At 40.0% G+C, this 16,711-nt stretch overlaps 1 protein-coding gene across 1 annotated transcript in view; it reads right to left on the reverse strand.

Moving 5' to 3' along the window:
* The window catches only part of FAM3C (FAM3 metabolism regulating signaling molecule C), a 60,350-nt gene extending 44,229 nt beyond the window's left edge, over positions 1 to 16,121 (reverse strand). The window contains exon 1 of the mRNA XM_042018122.1: positions 16,103 to 16,121. The gene's annotated coding sequence lies outside the window, so the exon portion shown is untranslated. The remainder of the gene's footprint in view (positions 1 to 16,102) is intronic.
* Between the last annotated feature and the right edge of the window lie 590 nt (positions 16,122 to 16,711).

Genomic DNA, 16,711 nt, shown 5'->3' on the forward strand with positions numbered 1-16,711 from the left:
CCGGCCTGGCCCAGGCAGGGCCTGGCCGGGCCCGCTGGCCCCCACACAGGGCCCGCAGCCACCTGTGCCAGCGCCGGAAACGAGAGAGAGCTTGGAGGGGGAGTTTGCCTATTCTTAAATGTGGATCACAGAGGTGATCACAACTTTAAGTGGCTTAGAGAATTGTCCATATTCAAACTGGCCAGCTGATAGGTTCTGTCAGTTCCCAGAGGAAACTGTAAGCACCCCTTAGCAAGGACGTCCCTTCCGGGACTACGCTTGCTAACCTATGACATTCAGTCTTAGAACTTAACACTTCTCCAGGATACAAACAGAAAATACTGGGTTCAAGAACAGGACAGGGAGTTATTTTTCCTAAATCAACTACTTCACTCAGTTGACTACCTGGCCAGACAGAAAAACACAGCTGAAAAGGCACTTAATAGGTATAAAGTTAAGTTCAGGTCAATTTGGCACAGAGTGGAGAACCCCACCCAGATGAGTCAGAGATATCAGTGGAAGATTAGTTGTGCCTATCCTCATAATTTCTTACATGGGTTTCCAGTCCAATATATCCCCTCAGACTTCCTATTCTCGGTTTAGTGTATACAATGTTTAAACTGTTTCCAAGCTCTCTTAAATAATCTAAGAACCTAAATTGGTTTGATTGTAATGTAAATGGTTATCATTCCCTGATTACACTGCAGTCTGGCATTATGACTGAACTTGCATTGGGACCACAATGGAAAACTATTCTGCAGCACAGCTCTACCAGGCATTGCACACTCTTGCTTTACCAACTTTGGCAGTTGGTTACTGCTTTTATGAATCACCTTTTGAACTACTGGGGTTGTTGCCATTTGTCAAGGATTTCTACATATCTCAGTGTCTTCATGTCCACACGTCCAGGACATACAGCCACTTACCTAGTGCTTACTTGTGCTATAGTGTGTAGGCACAGCCTGAGAGGTTTATAGCATATGGGATCCACTGTGCAACTGATTTTGCATGCACTGGAAGTAAGACACATTTTGAGCACTGGTTTTGCAGTACATGCCTTTAAGTTCACTCTGCACAGGCAAAACAGCTCTGTTGTGCCTGGGGTACATCAGGCTCCATACATATGCAGATACATATGATCTGTGTCAGTCTGAAAGAAGATTGCAGGGCTAGCAGACAGGGTTGAAAAGATGACTGTCTGCCTCTGACTTGTTGACTTCACCAGCAGAATGACATGCTGCCCAACACATGCCTGCAACATCACTGGTTTCAGGCAGTGTAGATCCTTTCCCAAAGGCTACAAGATAGTTTGAAATCGGAGGGCCAGGGTACTCATCACTAAGGAAAATTCTCATCTTAGAATTCATTCTTATTTATTCTTAAGTATTCTCATCTTAGTCTCATACCCTGGTAAAACCTATGTAAAACTTCGCAATCACAGATTCAGAATAAATGACTATGCATGATTTGTTGCTTCTCTAAGTCCTGAGGTAGTACAGCATGACCTCCCTCTCAAACCTGTGTGACCAAGGTGGACATTTGCCACATAATCAGAATAGAGAATGTGTCGCATGAAGAGACATCACCGTGGCTATCTGCCTTACATGCTTGATAGCCAGTGTGTGGGACACTTTCTCAGATGTAAGACTCAGCTTCCTGTAAGGACACAGTGCTGTCCTTTTATCCCAGTGCTTTGAGAGCTCTCTCATGCAACACAAAGCAAGGAACAAAATGCAAATCTGTATATCAGACAAAACCAAAACCTTAGGCTTCAATGCTGAAAGAAACGAAGGGACAGCTAGTGATGCCATAGCTGCTAAAAACTAATTTTGTTTTCTTCATATGCAAGCAAACCACCAAACCTGCCCACAAGAGCTTCCTCAGTTTTAACAAACTGCACATGTATGAGCATGGTACAGTATATTTCTACTGTAATAATTTCCATTGCATAGAAGGGCTAGTTTTTGAGTAAGCTAAGCAATAGGAGAATCATGTAATGGTTTGGATTGGGTTTGGGTTGACAGGGACCTTTAAAGTTCATCTAGTTCTAACCCCCCTGTCACTGGCAGGGACACCTTCCTCTAGACCACATGGCTCAAAGCCCCATTCAACCTGGCCTTGAGCACTTGCAGGGATTGGGCATCCAAGACTTGTCTGGACAACCTGTTCCAGTATCTCACCACCCTGAAAGTAATCCTTTACTAATTTACTTCTTCCTAATATCTAACCTAAACCTACCCTCTTTCTGTATAAAGCTGCTCTCTCTAGTCCTATCACTACTTGTCATTGTATAAAGTCCATCAGAGGGTCTCACCAGAAACTAATATAATTACTGCTTATTTCTCCCTTTTACTGACACACATTTGTACTTGGAGATAAATTCTGTTGCAAGACATAGCTGTTGCAACACTGGTAAATACCACATGATTTTTTCCATTAGACTTGTAAGGAAAACTATGAAGCAATATCAATTCAACCCTAACTGCAGTGGCTTGAGATATGAAAGTCTATACATATACGGGTTTTTCCACTTTGTTTTGCCAAAGTACTCCAGTCTTGGAGGATGTAGAGCTTGTAAGTTGTTCTGATCCCCAGCATGGGCCAAACTGAAAGTGTCAGTCTGGATGATTATTGTGGTGTAAACATAGGCCTGTGTGAGATAACTGACTCAGTTTTCACTTTAAAATACAGATTAAAAAATAAATTAGTTCAAATCATACTGTGCCTTTTAGATCTTCAGGCTAAGACCTTGAAAAAAAAGATATCTAGTTAATTTTTTGCAACTGTTGCTTGATGAAAGGAGTATTAATATGGTGGTAGTAGGTTACAACATTTAACACTGTAGCCTTGACATTTCTTATTAAATATTTAACTGCTGGAAATGGTATACTTGACAAGCATCTGTGGAAATGAAACCTGGTTTTGAGAACACAAGGTTGATACTGTAAAAACAAGGATGAGGATATGGATAAAAGAAATATTATAAAGTTGGCACATTATTTTTTGTCTCCAAGACAAGATTTTGATTTTTTGATATTTATTTGAATGCATATTTTTGCTGTGGGGGAAAAGGTTTGTATACTCACTAAAATAAGTGCCTTTAGTACACAAACTGGTTTGGCTGGGGGGGGGGGGGGAGTTGGATTGTATGTAAAACACTCCTTGTGTTTTTAAAGCAGACTACTTTTGAAACATGGTGATGTAAAAAAGGCAAACAGATGAAAAGATGGAGAACCTCACAAAGATACCAGTTCTTTTGTCCTTTGTACATGACCTCAGTATAATTTCTTTTTGCAATGATGCTATTACACTCGGAAACATCTCAGTCATTTTGCTTTTGAGAGTTAAAAGCTGGTGCTGATCTAAGTCTCTGTCGGAATTTTACCCTGACAAGTAGAGAAACATGGCAATTTAAGTATTATTCTTCTAGTTCTTGTATTAAAGTGCTATTTTTTCCTTGGAAATAATAAGAAATATGATAAATCAAGTAAATTGCCTAAGCACCTTTAGCTCTTTTTTATTATGTATTTGTTATACACTGCATTTCTCTATCCATATTTTACTGCAGCATATGGAAGCATTTAAACTTTGATTGCAGCAAGGCCTAGTAATACCTAGGTTTGGGAAAGGAATGCTCTAAGCTTCTGAGGAAGAACCTTGGCAGAGACTGCTTCTCAGAGACAGCCTACACAAATCTGTCTCTAATTGTTTCTGAGGACAGCAGTTAATTATTTTCTGTTCATTATATTCAATCATTTTAATTAGCGATCCCATGAATTTTCCTAGTAAGGGCAGAAATACCAATTTAAAGGCTGATTAAAAGGACTGTAGTCATCTTGAATGAAATCAAAAGCATAAAAAGTGGATGAACAATAAGCTGATCACAAATAATGACAGCATTGGTACCATACTTGGTATTGTCATATTTAAACAGTAGAATGAGGTTCCTGCCTACCTGCCTAGAATATACTAAGCAATTTATACTCTGTCTTATTCTTTCTTAAAAATTAATACATGCAGAATATCAAATCTATAAAATATATCACACCAACAGGTCTGCAATTTGAAGACCTCTGTTCACCCGAGATGGAAGTCAATCATTCCTGAAACAAGTCCCAGGAAACTGGCTTTGTGCCCAGTGACTGTGGTAGAAGCAAAAATAACTTTTTTTATATGTGCTGGTAAGTCATTTAGCATGTTCACCTCATTTCTTAATCCATTTGAAAGAAAAAGGGAAGGAATGCTTTGGTACTTCAAAAAACGTGAGGCAAACACATACACACTCTGCTCAAAGTAATTGAGAGATGAAAGCTGTCTAGGGACAGATGACAGCCATGAGGCCATAAGGTGGAGTTAGTGGTGAGCTGCAGGATCTCAGGCAGCACATGCAGACACTCTTTGTTCCCTGCTACTGAGCGTGTCTCGTGCCTGTCCCAAATGAGAGCCCTAAGGAGCAGTAAGGATTTCATTCTCTATCTGCTGGCAGTGCCTTCAGCTCTTCTGCTGAAAATACCAGCACAGATGCTTGTTAGTTGCAGAAGCTTTATTTTGGGATGAAGACATGTCTCTCTTGGAAGCTGGATGAAATCCACCTAACTTATTTTGCAGAACTAATTTCAGCAGACTGTATTACAACCTCTTTTGGTCACTATGAGCCTTACTTGACTCAGATGAGCAAGAGATTCAGATAAGAAAGAGAGACTTAACTGCACTTCTGAAGTTCCATTGCCATATCTATTCCTATAGGTGTATTTCTATATTTGCTTTTAGCACCATTTCTGAGCCATAGTGATTTTTAACAGCTAGTTTCCTAATTTAACTCCCCAAAAAGAAACACGAAATTTTATGGTGTATGAGATGCAAAAGCATATCATTAGACATTTTTATTAGACCTACGTCCATCAATGTACTGGAAAGGATGAAGCAATCAGTTCTGCCTTGCCCTTGACCTTCCAGCACATCACTGATAATGGCCACAGTCATGAAGCAGCCTATGTGAGTCAATAGTTGATTTGTCCATCTCTCCATTGCTCTTTGGATGAGTTTGGATTGCTTTTGGATGAGTATTCTCTTTGTGTTCCTCCATATACAGACACCACAGAAAGTTTTAGATTGTGGTCTGCCCTTCTTGTTTCACACCAAAGTTGATGAGTTCTATGTACATGCACTGATTTACTGTAACTACAGTGTTGCCTCCTATTTTTTATTATTTTCTTAGTTACTAGAGTTGTGAAGGCTTTTAGCCTGCCGAAAAGCCATGGTGAACAAGCAAATCTCCAGGTGTGCAAAAGATATCTGTGTCACACAGTCCACAGGAAGAAAATAACAAAAAGTTCAGTGTCCGTTTCTCGCGCTTTCACGTGTTGGAGGAAAATAACTTTAAGGGATGGGACTATGCAACTACACGAATTTATTGTTTAAAATAACAAATGCATCAGTCGAGGCGTGAGGTTTTACAACACCTCCGAGTAATGGCGACTAGTCACAAGATTTAGGGTTACATCGTAATTTAAAACTTTCTAATCCAATAGATACTTAAAATGACACTTTGTTTTAGATTAATGACCTATCACCTGTGGCACTTCTCACTGCAATGCAGCCATGTCTTGACCAATAACTTCTCATGTCACGTACACACAGTTGTCTTTCTTATACCATCTACATTCTTAACTTAAACTATATAAAACCACACTATTATATTTTAAAACCCTTCACCAAAACACCCAGTGTACAATTTTACTTATGATGATAGGAACACAAGTTTGTAATCCTTTTGCTTAAAGTCCACAAATCTCTGTCAATTAAGCCAGACCTAGTCTCTTCCAGGGTTGTAAATCAAAGCCTCCTTTAATTGCAGGAGTTTCTACTCCTCTGTCTCCCGCAGTTCAGAATAAAGAAGACCTCATTTCCACAGTAAATACCTCAGCACTTCAATTTGTCCCTTAAAATAGAGGGAGATATTATGGTTTCTGAGATTGTATTGAACAGCAACTACAAACTAAGAAAGACTTTTTAGTGGCAACTTTTATGCACACTAAGTCATATCATGGAGTGTCATAACTGTATTATGGAACATAGTCAATTTTTCATATAAGATAGGGGTATGAAATGAAATGAGTTCATGTCCTGCTTTGCTGGTAGTCTCTTAAGCTTTTGAAATTCCTTGACTATATTTACTATTTTGCAAGCAAATGAATGGAATGCTTATGAAGCACTCAGAGTTGAACCAGTGGTGCATTTGGTCCTGTACAGATGGCCAGAAAATATCAAACCACTTTCTAAATGTTCAGTATGATGCATGATTCTGGAGTATATTTTAGATAACTAATCTTACACAGCATGTTTGTCTTTAGTTTAAAGCAAAATGCCAATATTCTATGTGCATCTGTAATTTCTGGGTATATGACTTGCTACACAAAATAACTAACACAGAGTTGCAGCATCTAAAAGAATAATGCTTAGTGCTATGAGACTGGATGAAATAGCACAGAATAGCAAAGCTACAGTCAATCTGTTTTAGGTACTATTAACATAATATAATGTAATAATTTTTGTTTGTATTATTGCTTCAGGACCAAGAATAGGCTGTCCCATATCCTTGGAAAAGTGCTACTATGCAAAATAATAAGAAGAGGTGTGGTCGGATTATTTGAGGGCTCAATGTACTTACAAAACCCTCATCTATCTGTGTGAATAATATGAAGTTCCATCAGCCCTGGGACACTTCTGGAAATAATAAATGTGTTAAAAAAATTTCTTTGGACCCTTAGCTGAATTGTCCAACAAACCTTCTCAAATCAATAAATAGAAATAGGCATTTGCAGTTGGCTTGGCTGAATCACTGTTCAAAGATATTTCTCCCTCTTGTTGTAAAATGACCCTAAGCAACAGGCACTTCAGTTAGGAGACTAAAATAACTGAGATGTAATGTGTGAGTGGCCATCCAAAATTTGTAACATCCAAGAAAATGTTTGCACTGTTATACTTGAACAGGGCATTTTTTTCTTTTTGTTCTGTATCCTTCTGTGATTGCAAAAGGTGTGCTAGCAGGGGTGCCCAGTTCTGCCCTGCTAGAACAGAGCTGATCACTTTCTCAAGAGGTAACAAACACTGGGACTGTAATCATTTCAGAGGCAGAGTAAAAAGGGATGTCCTCTGATACCATTTCACCCTCTCAGATACCTAGAGAAAAAAAATTCCTGATCTTGCTCTTAATTACTGCTCCTTCATTGATTTCAAAACCAAGCAGCACTCCAGGAAAAGCATTTCTGAAGGCTACTTTCCTGTCTCTAGCAGTCAGTCACTTAGCGTGCAGAATCGTGGCTTACAACCTCCACTACCTGAAGTGTGATAATAATTACTCAGAAAAAGATTTGTTTGTTTGCTTGAGAGAAAGCCTTTATTCTTTAAGTTGTCTTGATAGGAATGTCAAGAAAAGCCCCACAGGCTTCCAAGGTTGGACTGAATCCTTTTTTTTAATATCAGTATAAACAAGCTCCACATAATTCAATTTCTAATTGAATCTCTCATCTCAGACATAGCTGCTTGGCTAATTACTCTGGAAAACTATTTTTTTTACTTGACCAGCTATTAAAAATGGTTACTTCTGTGATATTGCAACTTAAAAGTAATGTTATTTGGGAACTGAGGTGTCTTTATGATCTAATGACTATGAGAAAAGTGAAACCTCCGTGCTAGTAAAGTTTATTTTTAGTGCTATGATTTCTATGTTTACTGTAAGATAAATGCAAGCTTGGCATATCACATTTGGAAACATTTTAGATCACTTATGCTAATTTATGTGATGTGGGGATTAATCTCTGTCAGCTCTCAGTCAAAACCAGGTTGTCTGTCATTGCTTTTATTTATTGGAATGCAAAAATCTGACTGCAGAAAGCAGAAGGATTTCATGTGGGTGCTATCAAGAGAAGACAGATTGGTGGAGCTGTGGTTTTTCAAGAGAAGGAGGAATATGGTGGAACTGTGAAGTTGACAGAGACCAAAGGTTGACTCCAGCTCTAGGGCATGACTTCAGCTAGCAACAAATGAATGGGCTTTTGGGGAGGGAGGGGAGGGAAGCAGGGTGTAGACCAAAAGAAAACTCAAAATGGATGAATAGCCCATTTCTATTTCTTTCCTGTTCCTCAATGCAAAGATATGGAACTTGATGCCTGATTGGAAAGAATGAGAACAATAACAAAGAAACACATTGCCAACCACTTTTGCTTCTACGAAGAATGGCTCATAACTCCACCAATTTTGGCTAGCTGCTCAGGAGGAGGGGATAGCAGTATTACATAAAAATGCTTCTTTTTCAAGAATATTTTGACTGATTAGGTTAGAACATTATGGTTTCAGGAGTTACCAGTCCCAACGGAAGTCCAAAGCAAATGTTTCTTGTGTAAAATTTCACTACCTGCCACTTACAGGCTGAAACCATTCAGACGCCTTTAGTGCAGCATGACAGGGGGGAACATAGGTGCAAGCACATCAGCAGATCAGTACTTGTGCAGGTGCAGGGAGGGAGCATTCCTTGCAGCATGCTGTGGGGACAGAAGCTCAGCAGGGCTATGCATCCACTGCAGCTGTGGATCCCAGCAGGCAGAGCTCCTTCAGCTTCTTGTGCCATTTCATGTGGCTTCAGGCATGGATGCTAGTGTCAGCTATGTAGATTATACAGCATTTTTACTGGTTTTTCAGGTGGTTTTTTTTTTTTAATTTTAGTTGCTCGTGGCTCATGGTTGCATTTGTTGGGAAACATGGCTAAATGAGGGAAGAATCTGACAGGGAAGTTAATTAGAGTAGGGAAAGCACCATTTGCTGTGTTTGCCAAAGATTGACTGCCTTTTAAATCTCAGAATATTCTTAGCTCTGCAAGCCCCATTTCTTCTGTAATGCAGCAAAACAAACTGCTGCTGTGTGTAACTTCACTGAGAGTCCTTGGAAGCTAGAAAGGAATTAGGAAGTAGAAGATTGATAATCTGAATGGCAGAAAAGTATTGGAAGGATGGCAAAAGAAATTAGAAGGAAAGACATTGCAATAACTAACATACATGTCTTGGTATCAGAAAACAACTTCCAAATTTGTGACTCTTCGTAGCATAGCATCTTATTATTACTATCTGCTTTTCCAGAGCTTCAAGTGATTAAATGAGCACTAGGAATGAAAGTTAAAAATTAGGTCTAGAGTTGGAGAATTAAAAAAGATAAAATAATTTAAATTCACATTTGGAACCTATAGGATGACAGAATTGAGGATCTCTGTGCAATTTTAATTTGCTCAATTCAATGTATAGTCATTGTGATTGTCTTTAATAATATGAAACTGTAGCTATATTTTTCAGTAATTTCCCACCTCAGACCATGGTTTGGATTAAAAAGAAATTGCATTTTCTTTACAGAATTCTCATGATTGCTGTTAATAGAATAAGCTAATTCAAAAGCATTATTATAGTTACCTCCACAAAGTGACTATTACATTAGGTAGTATCATTATTCTTATTCTATAAGCAGAGGCAGAAAAATGAAAACCAAAATTATCAATACACAATATATGCCAATTTCTATTTAAAAAAAAAAAAATATCAGGGCCCTAAATTTTCAAAGCATGAGGCTCACTTATTGGCCAAGACAGCAGGTTAAATGTAAAAAAAAGTCTAGAATCACAAAAGCAGTCTGTAGTTGAGGAAGGTTCAGTTTCCCAGAAAAGCACTCAACTATGAAGTCTTAAAGTCATCACTTGCCATCCTGCTTTTCCCTGGCTTATCCAATGCATGTCTCCTTATGTCTTTGGAAACAGCCTATAGTCTCTACCCTTACAGGCTCCAGATTTGTCCCAGAGCATCATCCATTCCCTTTGTGAATCTGGAATATCTTGCTATTAACCTAAAATTAAACATGATATCATAACACACAGAACGAAGAAAAAACTGAGATTGAATGAAGACCCCTCACTGGGACATCTTACAAGCTTATGAATGCTTGGCTTTACTGTCTCATTTTTTTCAATGGTTGTATAAGAAAGAAGGAAGCTAAATTGAAACAGGTTTCCAGAGAGAGCATGATCATCAGAATACTGAAGTTGCACTGATCTTCAGTGTTAGTAATAAAGCAATCATCAATTTAAATAATCTTACAGTGATTTCTGCATCTTACAGTAACTGCTGCATACTCAGATGTTCAAATGAGTAAAAAGAGAAGAAGTAATTACAATTTTCAAAGCACAGTGCTTTTTATTAATGGTACAGGATAGTAGGCTACAAATTAATTCTTTAGCACAGTGTGATAATTACCTGTCATATTTGACATGGCCAAGTCTAATCCACCTCATACTGAAATGTATGAAAATTTTTTCACCATCTTCAGCAAGTGCAATGGCATCTCTGGATGGCTGTAAGGTTTTTTGGCATTTCACCTGAACAATGCAGATTCAGCACCTGCAGTTTCATATTACTATTGTTAGCTCTTTTGTCCTAAACACAGTAGTTTCACAGAGCTAAATCATTCTTTCATTTGTTTGTTTGAAGTGATGCTTTGCAGCCATTGTATTTTCATGTATTTTTAAGCCTATGTCCTGTAGTAGCTGAACAGACTCTGCAGAATTGTGAAGAGAATGTCCCGACCTAACTGCAGCTTTTCAAGGAGCTCATTGTTGTTCTTATTACAGCTGCACACAGAGAAAATTAGAAAGAGAGGGAAACAGCATAGGCTTATAACTAACAAGCCCCTACCATACCCACAACTACAAGGAAAGTACAACTGCAACAAACCCTTCTGTTGGAAAAATGCCAAGTGTGACTTAGACTGAGTCCAAGATGTCTGCAAACCATGTAATAATAAAGTTATTGCTTGAATAAAGAACTCTGTAAGGTAAAGAAAACCCCACCTCTTTGTCAAACATTCCTACTCTGTGTTTTCAGGGCCATGCGGACTGTGTCTGATACACTCTCCTCTGAACACTTACAGAGGGACTCTTACATCAACGTGCAGGAACAAGGATTTACTGCATCCCAGGGCTCCCATGTCCATCTATTAGATGCAGACCCCTATAAACTTGCCAGCCCATTCCTGGTTCTCCCCAGGGAAACCTGTCCATCACTGCTGCAGGGTAGGTGCCCCAGCAGATGAATCTGACTGCAGGTATGAGTGTAAGGAGTGGGAAGAGAGAGGCAGTGCACAGTGCTGCTGCTGGCAGTTCCCATGTCCATGACTAGGGATGATACTTTACATCACCTTCTTTTCTAAATAAAATCTTATGTCTTCTTGTTTGTTATCTGATACAGACTGACCAACTCTATATTTCTTGTAATTTCTTGCTGCATTTCTCTGTGCTTTTTACACCATCACCATATTTTTTGCTGATTGTCAGATTTCTAGAAATGTGGCTAGGTCCTACTGCTCTGATTGTTTCCTGGACACTGGACGGCAGCCCTGAGAAATCACAGAATCATAGAATGGTTTGGGTTGAAAGTGGTCATTAAAGATCAGCTAGTTTCAACCCCTCTGCATTGGGAAGGCACACCTTCCACTAGAGCAGGAAGAATCACCTCTCCTGACCTGCTGGCCACGCTTCCGTTGATGCAGCCTGGGGTACAATGGCCCTTCTGGGCTGTCAGCACACACTACCAGCTCATTTTGAACTTTTTATCAACTAAATGAGTACTCTGTACTTCTTCTTTGTATGTGCAATGAGTTACTTGCACAATATTGTTTCTGTGATTCATGGAATATCATTACTGTAACTGAATAATTGACCTTGGCTGGCTGCCAGACACCTACCCAGCTGCTCGTTTCTTCCTCCTCCTCAACATGACAGAAGAAGAAAATGCGAGAAAGCTCATGGATAAAGACAGGGAGATCCCTTGCAGTCACTGTCGCAGGCAAAAGAGTCTTGATTTGGAGAAGATTGATTTCATTTATTACCCATTAAAAAAGAAAGAATAAAAAAGTAGAGCAATGAGAAAGAAAGACAAAACCAAAGCACCACTATAGGCCTTCCTCCCAGGTTCAACTTCAATCCTTTTTTCCAAAATCTTCTAACTCTTCTACTTCGTCCTACCCCAAGTGGGACAGGTGAATAGAGAATGGGGGAGTTGCCATCTGTGCACAACTGCTCTTTTCTGCTGCTTCTTCCTCCTCCTCACACTTTCCTGTTGCTCCAGTGAGAGTCCTTCCCATAGGGTATAGTCCTTCAAAAACAGACTGGTCCATCATGGGTGCTGCAGCTCCTTCTGGGAAGTCTGCTCCTGTGTGGACTCTCCATGAGCCGCATGTTTCTTCAAGGGTTTCTTCACCAGCTGTGGCATAGGGAACGCCATGGGCTGCGCTGTGAATATCTGTTCCATTATATTCTACGGGCTGTAGGGGAATCACTGCACCTCCTTCCTCTCCTTTTCTGATCTAGGTGTCTCCAGGGCTGTTTCGCATTTTCTCAATCCTCTCTCTCTGCTGCTCTGCAGGTTTCTAACCCCTTTTTAAATGTTTTCACAGAGGTGCCACCAGCTTGGCTAACAGGCTCAGCTGTGCATCATGTGGTGCCTCAGTTTTGGAACTATTTGGAACTGTACTGGCCAGTCAGGGGCAGGTCCTGGTTTCTTCTCAAAAAGACCACCCTCACAGCCCCTTGCTGCCAGTACTAGGGCATGGACACCCAAGACAGTTGCTGTGCAAGTGTGCAGTAAACCCATGTTGTCCAAAATGCACCAGGTTTCAGCATTCATCCAGCTCAACTCTGCAATCAATCTGTGACTGCATCTATCCCACCTGTAGTGAGTCAGTGTGCTGGTCGGGTGTAGTCTGGCCATGGCTCATTGCCTCCCAGAGGACTGCTCCTGCCCTTTCTTCCCACACTTGCAGCTGCATAACTCTCTTGCTCCAGCATGCCTCACAGCACAATACACTTTGAATATGATTAAGTTTCTTAATCCAATGAAAAACTGTGCCCTTTTCATTTGCAGAGTTAGCTTTCTGACAAGTTTCTTTCCTGACAGATAGGTAACATCTAACTTAGTTCAGCTGCAAGTTTAACTGTGGGTAAATAACCATGATCGGCAGTGTTCATAGTGTGCATGCACATTTTTTGTTCCCAGAAAACTCAAATGAAAATACAGGATGCTTTTTGAATGTGGAATGAGGACAGGTATGTATGATTTAAAAGAGTTGCAAATGCCCGTGCCAGAGTCTGTTACAAACTTAGAGCTCTGGGAAATAAACAAGGTTGCAGGATGCCCAACTTTCCACATTATATTCCAGAAAAATTATCCCAAATTGCACAACACAATTCAAACCAGGCAAAGCATAATAGATAAGGAAGCCAAAAATCTCCAACTGAAGGCCCAGAGAAGGATAAGAGCTCTCAAGTATACGAAAGAAAAGGATTTGCTTTCTAGAAAAGGCTATTCAGCCAGGAGAGTTCCCCTGAGATACGATATGATAGTTACCTATGAAATCATGAGTGTCACAGTGAATAGGTATGAAATGAATATTATCTTAGACCCCAGCCAAGGTGATAATACCAGTGTTTCCAAAACTTGAACATTTACAGGGAGAAGAGAGCATCCCAGAAGGTGCTGTATATCTTACTCCTGGATGTCTACTAGCCCTATCCAGACAAGCAAGAAGCCTGGGTGGAAAATGGTGGGACTGTCTGAGGACTGGAAATAAGGAGCAACTGGGAGCAAAAGAGCCAACAAGGAAACTCAGTAGATTCTTGGCTTCAGTATTGGTAAGATTCCCATAAGCTGTAACTTTTATAGCAGAGAGATGAGATAGTTTGATTTGGAGTAGGCATACCCAAAGTACTTAGACTAATCAGAATAATATGTTAATGGGTCACCAAGACCAGATAACATTCACCCAAGAGTTCAGAAGGAAATGAGATATAATACTGCAGAACTATTGGCTATCCACAGCACGCGCTGGAGGGGAAACCTGGGAGCTACTGAGCAGTGAGTATGACTCATGAGAAAATTGTAAAACAGGTCTATAGAAAGGAAAGAGATTGCTGAATACATGAATAAACACTGTCTATTGAAAAAGTGTCTGCAGGGCTGGAGTGAAAGGGTGTCCTATCTCCCTGGCCTGCTGGGATTATATCATGGGCAAAGGGAATAGTACATTTGAATTTCCAAAAAGCCTTTGACTAGATTACATGCCAAAGGTTACAAAAAACCCAACCTTACATAGCCATAGGATTACAGATAATGAATGACCTTTTATCTATTGGAGGATGGATAAAGGTTTAAAAATAAAGGCTAATGCTGTACAAAGTGGAAAAATATTGGCAGTGGACTTCAGTAGGGACTAGTATGAGGACTAGACTTATTCATATTCTTCACCAGTGATCCGGAAAGGGAAATGCAGCAAAATCATCACATTTCAAAATAATACCAAGCTCTTACAATAGGCAGTGAGGAATTCCAGAAGTTCACAAAACTGAATGGGAAAAAAGATACCTAATTCATTTCACCAATCTAAAAGAAAAGCAGTGCATCTAGAGAAAAAGAATCTAAAAGTCACCTATGTGGAGAATTCAGGACTCTCAGAATTCCAGCTCAGGAAAGTGATCTTGGAAATATCACAGTCATTTTACAAAAATTATTGACATAGTGTTCAGTATCAGCCCCCTAAAAAGCCAGCAAAATGCAGATCATTGGCAGGAAAGGTGTTGAAAATAACACAAGGAGCATAATTGTGCCACTATGTAAACTTCTCATCTTGCGAGCTTAAAACTCCTGGGTCCTCAAGAAAAACACAGTGGAGCTAGACAAGGTACAGAGAAAGGCAGCTAAAATGATTGAGGGGATGTCACAGCAGTCTTATAAGGAAAGATTCAAAAGATTGAAGCTGTTTAAAAGGGAAATGAGGAAAAAAGGGAAAGGAAAAAGGACTAAAATTTACAAAATTATGAGGGTGGTGGAAAGGTCAATGCAGAAGTAAAATTTACTACATCTTGCAATGCTAGGGCTAGAGAGCACTTGGTGTAGCTAATTTTAAAAAGGCAAAACGGAGATACTATCACAGCCTTAAAAGGGAGTAGATAAATTCCTTAAAGGGAACAGGCAGTGATGTGTATTACCTTCTGACACCTTTTAACCAAGCCTTGTGGACAGTAGGCAACTGGTCTCTTCTGCTTTCTCCGAGTGGCATTTTCTAATGCCACTGTACAAGACAGTATGGCCACTGATGGTTTATCCCACTGATCCTGAAATGGGAAGTTTCATGTATTCTTACCCCCAGCCTAAATAGGCTGGGCTAAATGAAGCATAAGGAGAAATTTGTCTTGTCATAGAAAACACATGCTAAAGCCACTGCTGTAATTTTTTCAAACCTCTGAAAAAAAAAAAAAAAAAAAAAAAAAAGGAAAAATAGGAATTAAAAAGTAATTTCCTGTCACTAATTTCATGTTCCCCCTCAAAAGTGTCCTATTTCTGTCCTTTCCTTAGAATTTTATTCAGCATTAACCACAATGCAAGTTGTGTAATATACTCATATTGAATACTAATACAAAAAAACAGGAAGTACAATTAACATAAGAACATGACAACATTAATTAAATACTGCATCGTGCTCTTAAAGTCCCTTGTCCAATAAAATGGAATATTTTAGTTTTATTCTGTGCCCCACACAATAATGATCAAATGAAGTGAAACTAGGTATCAAGTTTTCATATCTCTCTTTATCTCAGAAATGTACAGAAAGTTTTACTGTCCTCCCACTCTGCCCACTGCTGCTCCAGCTGATATGCAAATCAAATCTGCTCTGCTCCCTCACCAACTCTCTTCCCCCCACGAGAACTGATAAAGAATAAAGCTAGAGTTGCTTTCCTTGCTTCTGATTCTGTTGCTGAGCAAGCCTGAAACTTAACTTCTCACTTCTCTCTCCTATTCATGACCATGGAGAAAAGAAGGGAATACTGCATTATTTCCTGCTGGTACCCCTAAAACAAAGGAAATCAAAGCTTTCCTTTTTTCCTGCTCTCTCCTCTCTCCCACATGCTGGTTTACTTGCTGTCCTCCTATTAACCCCAACGAGATGGCACAGGTATCTTTAGTTGTTTCATTATCTTCAGGTGTCTCTGTCCTTCTGTAATCCTCATCTATTCAGGGCTCATTCATCCTCTTACCTTAGTTGAATGGTTAGTTATGGCGTGTATCCCCCACCTGCACCTGAAGTCCTGATCGTTCTGCCCACACTGAGTTGCCCTCAAAGCTGATACTGTGACCTGTGTTGCCTCTTACCACATCGCCAATCCAGTGTGGCCATGCAGCAGCAGACTCCACAAGCCCGGCCCCGGAACACCCCGCCCCTGCCGCTCGCACAGACAAAGTGCAAGGGAGACGCAAGACCCTTTGTCCCCAGTGAATATTTAGTGTTATTCTTGTTGAGCTGAGCTGAGTAAGGGCAAGTGACTGGAAATGCAAAGTCCCGCCACTCCTGTGCTCAGGAGATTTAGATCACTCCGCTGGATGATGTTGGTTTAATTGTGCTGAAGCAGAATGGCTCTTTGAGTTCAGACAATGCCCAGCCCCGCGGAGAGCCCTAACCAAAGATTATCTGTCAAGAGGAAGTTCACCCATCCTTGGTTCTTGGTTTCCTTGGTCCTGCAGAATGCAGCTTCTCGTATCAGACATTCCATTTACTCTAAAACTAGTCATTCATTCATCTGAATGCAAAAAAACCACCCCAGTATTCCAGGTGACTGAACTGCACTTTATTGAAGGATTTGTATTCT

The sequence above is a fragment of the Corvus kubaryi genome, unplaced genomic scaffold (assembly GCF_017639235.1).
Source record: "Corvus kubaryi isolate FWS band 111438036 unplaced genomic scaffold, C.kubaryi_AGA036_p1.0 137, whole genome shotgun sequence".
Lineage (NCBI taxonomy): Eukaryota > Metazoa > Chordata > Aves > Passeriformes > Corvidae > Corvus > Corvus kubaryi.